Below are 11,408 nucleotides of genomic sequence, written 5' to 3' on the forward strand. Positions count from 1 at the left end.
TAACTAATTGGAAAAAAAATAGTGATCAAAATTCCTGAAACATCTTCATCATACATTATAATGAAGAAGTAATTATCCTATAGGAATATAAAATACAAACAGAGCACAATTATGTTTTTTTAATTATCCTGAATTCAATACAAATATCCAAAGACAAAAAATTAAACATACCCAAATGGATTAAAAATCCTGTCTGTTGTTCTATTTTCCTCATTCACATCTAAATTATAACAGGCATTGCATATTTTCAATAGCAGAGGAGGGAATGTCTTCATCCCCACGAACTATATTTGTGCTTTTATTTTCAGTCCAGTACCACAAGATACTACCAGCTTAGGAGAAAGGCAGTATGGTGTGAAATTGGCAAATCTCCTGGTGATGCCATCTTGTGAGAGTCTCTTAAACTGAGAGCCTCACTTTCCTCATCTGTAAAATGGGAATAACTGACTTCTCAGATGAAACATGGTGAAGTTTATAAATATTTAGGATTGTGTTTGGCATATGGAATTGATGAGAAGTTACTCTTATGTGGTTTTCCAAACAATTTCAATCTAGATATGAAAATATTCTTTTCATTTTAAATAAACACTTTCTGATACTGTGTAAACCCTTATGCCTTGATATATCAAGGTGTTTCTTGGGCTTTTTAATGATATAATATTGCAAATATAATCTTAGAAATACATAAGGCATTGATGTTGCTGTTTGTTGGACCTTAAATCAATTCAAGTCAATACTTTTAGTTCAAAACAACTGGAATTTATGGAGCAAGTATTAAATGCTAAAATTTACACTATGTAGTTAAAGGCCATGTAGATAAAGATGAGTAAAATTCCACTGAACTCAGTTTTCATGATAAGACAAAAGCAATCATTTTACTTTAATATGCAGAGCAGTTTAGCTCCTCTCTTTAGACTATAAAATCTAGATCCTGGGCTTGGCACACCCCAAAGGCACATCTGAGTGTGTGTGTGTGTGCATTTGTATGCATGTTGTGCTTTCTTTTGTTCTTTAATAATGCAAGCTGTCTTTATGAAGATTAATGTTATCTCTATTCCTAAAGCAACTAATGAAAACAGAGGCAGCTTTCAAAACATCATTCCTTTGTCATCCAATTACATATCAACAAATGCCTTCCTTTAATCAACAAATGTTTACTGAGCACCTAATTGACATTCTGATAAAAACTGGGAGATATACAGATAAGTAAAATAGGAATAACTCCACCCTTTCAGAGTTCAGACTCTACTGAATACACACACAATTACACATAGGCCCTTCTACTATAGTCTTGCAAATTAATGTAAAGATTGCTCTCCATCTCACAACTTTAAATTATAGCAGAAGGAAAGAAGAAAAAATAAAATATTTGCACACACTCCAGATATCTTTGTAAACTTCTCATAAGAAAGCATCCATTCGTTTGTACAATAAGTATTTATTGTGCAGCTTATATTTGCCAGACATTTTGCTGAATACTGGTTATGAAGAGACAAAAGGACTCTGTCCTTGGCTCAAGTTGAGCTCATTCCAGGGACACACACCTACCTTCTGGTAAAGAAAATTAAACCTCTGAGTTTGATTCCCTGCTCCTATCTCTATCACCTCCCACTTACATAAATATTCTTATGTAACCCTCAACTCTTGAGAGTCATTGCTTTTGAAGAGGGAGCTAGACACGAAAATAATAAATGCAATACAACACTAGAGTATTATGATAGAAACGTTAGCAAATTCAACAGGGTCACAAGTGTTTGTTTGAATTTTATCTTGTAGAAGGAAGATGTTTAACATACCTGAAATAAATAAATGGACCTTTGAAATAAAATTTAGAAAATAAGTAAAATATTCTACTCTGTATTTTAGGCTGTTGGTGATGAAGAAGGGTGAGGCATTTAGAAAGTAGGAGTTATGCTGTTTGAAGCAAAACAAAATACAAAACATAAGACAATGTGGCACTTTCTGAGAACCTCAAGTGGTCTGGGGTATGGAGAAAATTTTTAAAGAGTGGAGAAATAGACATAAGCCTAATTTTAAACACACACACACACACACACACACACACACACACACCTATGCATTCATTTATACAATGGGCCTAAAGTGTGAGGGCTTTTTCCCATGGGTGATATTGAATTGTTTCAAATTAGTAATGAAACAAACTCATGTTTTTGAAAGGCTTCAATGGCAGCAACATGGAAGCTGCATTAGAGGAACATAAAATTGCACACCAAAATTGTTGATGGTAATTGAAATAGTCCTGAGGAGTCAATCATGAGACTGTCAAAAAGAGGCAACCTAACCTTTCAAAAATCTTAGTAGATTTACTCATAGACAAATGTAATAAATAAAAACATTTTGTTCTTTTATACATAATAACAGCAAAAGTACACTTGAAAGATCTCTATGCCAGATCCGACATGTAGGTGCTGAGGGCTTGGCATAGAGAATCTGTAGGAAACAGTTCTCTGGTTTCTGTCTTTGCCAATGTAAATGCAGAATGGAAAAACCATTGCCAAACATTCATTTGAACCAACATTTCAGTTGAGAAATGTCTTGTTATGCTATATTCTTATTCACAGCTTACTAAACAAAAGGTCAAATATTTTATTTTCATATTGTCATATAACAGCTGCAGAGAATTTAAAGCAACTGGCAACTTGTGCATAAAAAATTTAGACTTAAAGGTATCTGCTTATCCAAAGGCTAATAAATATGTAAATTGTGTCTGAATGTGAATTTTGCTTACTTATCAAGATTCTTGGACTGTTAGTTTAATCCATAAGGTAGTAAAATTCTCTAGGCTATTTTTCTTGCTATATTAAGAATGTTCCTGACACAAATACTAATTCAGCACAAAGATAATAATTCCAAGGAGTAATTCCAGGAGAAAAGAAGTTTGGATACAAGAGAAAAAGTGCTAAATTTCTAGTGAATTTGGAAAATATTTCAAAAGTGTAGCAAAGCTTGGGCATATCTAAGGCTATTACTTAAAGTGTAGTCCTTAAAAGTAACCAAATATTTTTAAATTAATCTCTTCTGTTTCAATGATTATTAGAAATATTTTAAGACCATTTGTGGAATCGGTATCATATAATCTGCATACATACATGGGACCTGATCACTTTCTCAAAGAGTAACTTTAAACAATTACATGAAACCCTCACCCTTAAAAAAAAAAAAGAAAAGAACAGAAAATATGTAGGCTTATATAACAAAGCAAAATAAAATAGTAGTCTATTTTTCTCCTAGCTATTATTAGGGTCAGTTGTTTATTAATAGATTTATCAAATCCAAACAATCCTCCCTCTATCACGAAGTATCTTATCATTTCTTGACAGATTTCAGTGTCACTTTTTAATCCCTTTCAATACCATCTCTTTCACCAGCATTGGAACTCATTACTTTTCCTTAGTCTCCTCCATGTATTTTTTTTTCTTTTTTCACATTTTAAAAATACACAATTACAGTGACTAACACTTCTTTTATAAATATACCACCTGGTCAATCTCACCCATTCAACCTATAGAAACACAGAAATCCACTCAACTTTGGAATAGAACTCACAATTTACCCAATTATGTAGTTGATGCCAGAATCCCACCCATACCAAAAATTCACTCAAAGAATTTCTTGTTTTTTTTCTTAACCTATGATGACAGTGAACTTAGTTTCCTTAAAAACAGTTATTTCCACCTTTAAATAGTAACTTAAAAATCTTTTGCTTATACATAAATGAAATTGTTCTTCTTGTAACTTATATGTCACATACAAGATGACTTAAACAGCAGAAATTTAGTTCTCATATTTCTTGAAGCTGAAAGTCCAGCATTGACCTGCTGGCAAAGTAAATTTCATTTCAGGCCTGTTCTCTTGCCTTATAGGTGGCTGCCATCTCATTGTGTGCTTGTATGACCTCCTCTGCACGTGGGGAAGAGAGGTGAGAGAGAGAGAGGGGAGGGCATGCTCTCTGGTGTCTTTTTTTATAAAGACTGTGATCTCCACAGGTCAAGGGCCCCACTCTTATGATCCTATTTAACCTTAGTTACTTCCTTACTACAAATATAGCCACACTGGGGATTGAGGATTCAGCATACGAATTTTGGAGTGACATAAAAATTCAGTTCACAAATCACTTGAAGTCTATATGGAAAGGTCTATCCCAGATACCCTATAACTACAGTTATTTAAAACATAGTATCAGCAAATTTTTGCTTCCACATCCCTCCCAGTAGCTGTAATTGGTCTTCTAAAGACAGCTCGTTGGTACATTTTCTTCAGGATTATCGATTGATTCACTTGTTTCTTTTCCATTTGAACTCCTGTGAAAAGTTCTGAACACCACTTTTCCGGCCCCATTTACCCATAATGAAGAATAACTAAGTATAAAAGAAAACAATTTAGTGAAGTTTCACTAGACAATATCTCACAAAAAAATGAAATTTGTCATGGAAGGCAATCTAAAAGAAGGCTCCCCCTGCACTGTATAAAAGATTAAGGTGCCATGTCTTTGGAATATTGATGAGAAAGGATGAAAATGCTCACTCTAAGAAGCTGTTTTCTTCCAACACAAAGTTGGTAGCTGGCAGACTAGAATCTTAGTTTACATCCCAGACATTAAACCTGGGCTATAAATATACCTAATGGGGTTTTCAATAGTTTTGTTTATCTCCCTGAGGACAGAAGAAACCAGCTGCTTAGAAATGTCAGATCTTAAACCTTGTTTCTGTGAGTTGTCTTTATTTATGTCCCATCTTGTGTTTCTCTGACACACATACAAAAGTCAACTTCAGAGAGCTATTTGTCATATTTGAAATTCTTAAGTAGTTAAGCTTTAGTTTGAAGAACCACCTGGAAAAGTGTAGACAGGCAATACACCCAGCATATTAAAGCCAGACTATGAATACCTAACATTTTTTACATTACAATTCTGTTTTCCAGGAAACAGCAAATCTGGCATTATATAACATCATAAATATAACACTGTGTTATATAACATTATAAGATGTCATGTTATTCATGTTCTACTGTGAAATGATTTTGTTTGTGCATACCATTGTATTATTTTTAATAACTGTAGAAATTCTAGGATATAGTTTTTATGTACAGAGATTCTGGGTAATTAATAAAATCAATTTTGAGCCTCAAACAATAACATGTGTCTGATCATACATTATCAAAACCAGGGTGTTTTTGGTTTAAGCTGATGCCCTCATTTGTATTCTTGGACTGTAACAACCATTATTATCATTGATTAATCCTCCTTAAGCTGCATATCTTAGACACTGAGTCATAGAATATTATAGTTGTAAGTGCCTTGGAGTAAAACTTCAAATGTCTGATTGTCCCCTGGAAAAATGAGGTCATGAAACTAGTGAGTGGCAATGCCCAGGAATGAACCCTGTATTTCTATCTCTTAATACAATAACTGCCCTGGACGCTGGACCCAAATTTCTAAACCCTATTATACAAATTTGTTTTCTTGTTTCCCAAAGTCACTTACCATCTTCTAAATTACCATAAAATTATTTATGTATTGTTTATTTTGATGATCTCTTTGTCCTTATGCAACGTAAATGCAATAAGGCAGGACTTTTTATTTGTCATATTTTTACTGATACAGTCCAATTATCTAGTTATGCTCAATAAACATCTATTTAATGAATGAATATTCCTTAAAAATATCCCAAATTGTAGGGACCATTCAGTTTGTTTCATTCCACATGTATTTATTTGTTGCCTACTTGTTCCATATATTGTCCTACACACTCTATTAAAGATAATAAAGAAAACCAACATGGCTTCTTTCATGATACTTATAATGTATTGAGAAGGCCAAAGTAAATGTAACAACTAATAGGCAATTAAACCTAATAATTACTGAAATTAAGACAAATAACAAAACAGTGGGGGCTAACTTCTGACTATGATCAGAAAAGGTTGAAAACTGAGGAATGAAGAGATGACACGCAGGCAAAAGGAAGAGTCAAGTCAGGCCACATGAGCTTCAAGTCATTACCAGTAATTCTGTATTTCTGTACTTACATGTCCACATGTATAAAGTATTATATCTAAAACATGTTAAGTATGCCATTATGTAAATGGCATAGCAAATATAATTTAAATGCTACCAGTGGAGATAAGATGACTGTGAAGGATGATTCTCTCTTCTCTATTTTCTGTCATATCTTGGGGATTTCTCTTATGTATGACCTACCTAAAATAGACTAAAATTTATGTATCACTCTAACTCCCATCAGTCATTTAATGTGTTAAATTGCTTCATGATATCACATTTTTAAAAAATTTTCTATTGTTTCATTTACTTCATTTTCATTTTTAAAAATATTGATCCTTTGGTTAACATAGGTAGCTTACTGCATACAACTGATACCCATGTCAAAGCCAGGGCAATACTTCATATATTGCTTTTAATACACTCCTGGGGTAACCTTGAATGTGTTTTCTGTTTAGTTAAGGTATGGGAGTAGTTATTCAATCCATCTCCTAAAAAGTGTCTAGCTTTTGGAAGATTGGATGGATTCTGATTATGTTTATATTAACAACCTTGCATTTTTAAGTCCTTTTATTTGCTATGAACTGTATTAGTTTTCAAAAACTGCCATTAAAAAAGTCCATAAACTGGGTGAGACACTGTAATGTTTTTATATACATGAGGAAACTGATGCAGAAGTTCATTTTCTTTTTCAAAGTCATACAGCTGGAATTAAACTCAGGTTTCCTAACCCCCAAAACAGGGGGTTGTTCTTCTTTGTTCTTCTAAATGAGCTTTATGTCAGGAGGCAATTTTATGACAAATGTAAAGAAAATGAAGTAAATATGAATATCCCCATTAAGGTAGAATTATTAAATATGTATCATGTGGTCTATGAAGTAAAATTCAAGAATGGAAACAGAAGAAGACTAAGGTTTTTTTGTGATGTGCGTCAGTAAGTTAAAATAAATGTTTTATATAGCACACACACACACACACAAATAAGCCCAAACAAGCAAACAAAGATAGAAAGAATAATAATTTAATCTTTTATACTATTTCTCTATATTTGATTTCACTCTGAAGGAGCTTTATAAGATTGAAATATTTGACAATTAAATAGATTTATCAAATTTCTGTGATATTTCTTTTAAATAAAAACTTGAAAGTGAACTATAACATTCATAATATAAAAAACCAATATATATATGAAGACAGATAGTTTATTAGAATTTATGAAAAGATAATCATAACAAAAAACAAAACAGATAAAAAATCTAAATTAAAATCTAACAATGGTTAATCCACTTTCTAGTAAAATATAAGTAATATTTTTGAAATCGCTTCTCATACTCATTAGCTTCACACCAATACGAAAGATGCACCTTGATTATTTTGGCCAAATCTATTAACATCTCTGTGACTCAGTTTATAATAATGTTAGTATTGATGCAAATTATCCTATTTATTTTCAAATTCTAAAATTATGTAGCTGTATACGATAATGTCCAGATGTAAGAGAAGAAATTTCTCTTCTGTATTGCCATCAGCATAGAGTATCAGTCACTTCAAGCTCATACAAGTCATTTGTGGAAAATGATTGAGCTCTTGTCATTTCTGTTTCTTGAGTTCTTATATTTTCTATCTTTTTGTTGAAGTTTTCATTTTCTTCATTAGCTGTTTTCCTGACCTCAAGAAGCATCTTTATGATGATTATTTTCAACTCTTCATCAGGTAAATCACTGATGTCTATTTCCTTAAAAATGATTGTTGATACCTTTAAAAAGCTGAATTGAAATTGGCAGAGATCTCAATTTATTTAATCACTGATGAAAGACAGTCAGGAACTTTGAAGATACTTGACCAAAATTTCAGCTACAGTTTGGCGTCTCTGGGTGGCAATCATCTGCTCCTGTCTAAGCCCATGAATCCTATGGATGGCTGTGATGCTGAGGACAGTTGTCAGTTGATTCCAGGTATCCTCTAATCAATTGAGTTTGTGTAATTGCCCAGATCTGAAGAAAAAGAACAGGGTGCATAGGTACCTGGATGAACTCTGGACTTTCTGCTCTTTGAAGAACAATGTGAAGAAAATAAGATTTAGACTGCCTTAGACTCGGATAAAATATTTGCAAAGACAAATCTGAAAAAGGATTGTTATGTGAAATATACAAAGAAGACTTAAAACTAAATGATAAGAAAATAATCGTGTGTCTCAGTGTGGTTCTCTTTGGAATCATCTGCTCCTCCTGGAATTGGATATCAATTTCTTTCCCCAGGTTAGGGAATTTTCTACCATGATTTCTTTGAATAAACTTTCTCTCCCTTTCTCTCTCTCTTCTTTTAGAATTACTCTAATGTGAATATTCATCTACTTGATGGCGACCCTTAAGCCTTTTAAGCTATCTTCCCTCTTTCCCTCCTTTTCTCTCTGCTCCTCTGATTTGTTGACTTCCCCTGCCTTATCTTTGAGACCACTGATCCTTTCTTCTACCTGATCTGGTCTCATACTGAACCCCCCTATTGAATTTTTCCATTCAATTATTGTATTCTTCAGCTCTTGTCATTTCTCTTTCTTGAGTTCTTATATTTTCTATCTTTTTGTTGAAATTTTCATTTTGTTCATTCATTGTTTTCCTGACCTCAACAAGCATTTTTATGAATATTATTTTCAACTCTTCATCAGGTAAATCACTGATCTCTATTTCCTTAAGGTCTTTTTCTCAGGTTTTATCTTGTTCTTTCACTTAGAATAGATTCTTCTTCTTCCTTTCATTTTCCTTAACTCTCTTTGTTCTTTTCTATTCATTAGATAGTACAACCACTTCTCCCAGTCTTAACGGAGTATGGTCTTGTGTACGAGACTAACTTTATTTTGTTCAGCTTGGTTGGATATCAAGCTGTCTTCTTTGTTCTTATTGACTCCCAGTAATTGAGATTGTGCCAAGACCTCTTTTAATGTATTTTCTCATTCTCCTGATGTGTAGGAGTCACTTAGCTGTTTTCTGGATATGTTTCAAAAGGAAATGTGTAGCTGTATATGCTATATGTCTTTGGGAAGAGATGAGCTCAAGTCCCTCCTATGTCACCATCTTAGATTAGAAATTATGTGAAATCCGAGAACTTTCTAAAAATTACTGAATACTAATTTCTTGGATAAAGATGTATCTAAAATTGTTTTAAACATTCACTGCAGACTGACATTATTACTATGTGCATTTTCCAAAATGAGAAATGGAAGTTCTAAAGCAATTAATTGTTCCAAATAGAATCTGTATAATTGTGATGGAATTGCAGTTTGCAACAACTTCCTTTGATTGTTCTGAATACTTACTGAGCAATTAATTTCACCCAACATGGTGGCAGGAAGTGAACAACCCTAGGTCATTAGCTAAGTATCTGATGAATAATCAACCATGATATCCATGATATTCACAAGTTCTGACAAATATGTCTTAATTTCTACCTGGTCATTCAAGGCCCTCAAAATTCAAATGTAACTCCCACAGTTCAAAAATCACTGCAACAAGTTCAGCCATTTTCCCCACCACACACAAAACCTGTGATTTTCAATCTCATTTAATTTTCTTCATGGTCCTTTTGTAAGAATTGAGCCAATGCTAATGTTATTACCTTAATGGTCAAAACATTTTATAGACCTTTGCAACTCTATACAGCTTAGAAGGAATCAAATTTTACTTTCATACTTTATGAAAATAAAATATAATTGACTGCATATAGTTGTTTTTAACATAGCTATCATATACAGCTATTTTAAATAGTAGATAGCTGTTTTTAATATGGTAATCATACAAATTTTTTAACTTCTATGTTGATTTCAGGAAAAGCAAAATGCTTTTTATATGCCCCAGCTGTACTCTGAGTAGATTTAGCTACTTTAACTTTAATTCCAGTCCCATTAAGAAACATCCTTCAGAAAACAGCAGAGACTTGGAGTTAAACAGGATAATAGTGGAAAAGTGGTGCCACCTGCTACCAGCAGCAGTCTAACTGCATCTAATAAGTTGCCATTAGACTTCAGCTTCAGGTTATTTATATTTTTAGTGTGTTATAATATTTAGTTTTCCTTAATTTTGAATCAAAATTTGGCTCCCTGGCATATCTGCCTACTGATCATGGCTTTTCCAATCTGAATCAATGCAAAATTTACTCCTCTGTACAACTGAACCCCAGTGATTTGAAATTGCGTGGCATGCTTCTAAGCTAAAGACCTTCAGATTCTTCCAGTGCATCTTATTATGAGCCATTATATCTTAGGTCGTTTTCTGATTTGCCTGCTAGAGATACTTATGTTTGCCGAGGTCCTCCATATCATAGGGTGCTCTTTACCAAAACAATACAAAATATAGCGAGACTTATTTTAATGTATCAAGAAAATATACCTTAATAATGTTCAGGGAGTTTGCAATATTTTGCAATTGTACTGACACACTCTTGAATTATACTAATATTAATTCAAAATGATCATGTAGCTTTTTAAACTCGTCAAAAGAAAAGCTATCAAGTAAGCTCTCTGCCCCCAGAACTGAAAATATTAATAAGTGAAAAGATGAAAAGTAAAATTGTGGCTGACCAATATAATTTTCCACATTCAGTTATTGCTCTCTTTACCTTGGTGTCTGGGCAGCAAAATTTAAAACTGTATGTTTAAAGAGGAAATGACCACTAAGACATGCCAGACCATGCTTGTGACATCTATTTTGGAACTCCACTTTTAGTACAGGACAACTCTATCCCAACATAATAAAAAGTGGGCTTTAAATTCTTAATCACAGAAAAGAGGGATTTTAAAAAATAACTGGGCTTAGTAAAATGGCCAGGTCAAGCCTGCAGAGCCAGCTAGCCAGAGAGCCAGCTGAGCTATTCATATCAAGCCATGTTTTCAGCTGTAGTTTGGCACCTCTGGGAGGCAATCATCTGCTCCTGTCTAAGCCCATGAATCCTATGGCTGGCTATGATGTTGAGGACAGTGTCAGTTGATCCCAGGTACCCCCTAATCAACTGAGTTTGTGTAATTGGCCAGATCTGAAGAGAAGGAGCAGGGTGAGTAGGTGCACGGACGAACTCTGTACTTCCACGACTCCTCAGGTCTCAGTGGATTAAAACACCCTTCTGAGCCTCAGTCCCCACAGCCTTCTTGTTCCCCAAAACATACGGAAATTGTGCCTGTCCCCTTTTAAGATTGGAAAATTAATAGAGTTATACCTAGAATATAGATAGAGTTATAAGTAGATACTTGTGACTTGCTGTAGATGATTTTCTTATTATTTCAAGTTAGTTTGGTATTACTTTAAGTCCTTAATCTTCTCTTGATAACAATTATCAGGGTACATGACCATTAACCTTAAATTTGCCCCTGTGATGTTTCCCAGCCTTTGAGATACCAGACCCA

Source organism: Manis javanica, chromosome 5 (assembly GCF_040802235.1).
Source record: "Manis javanica isolate MJ-LG chromosome 5, MJ_LKY, whole genome shotgun sequence".
NCBI classification, from domain to species: domain Eukaryota; kingdom Metazoa; phylum Chordata; class Mammalia; order Pholidota; family Manidae; genus Manis; species Manis javanica.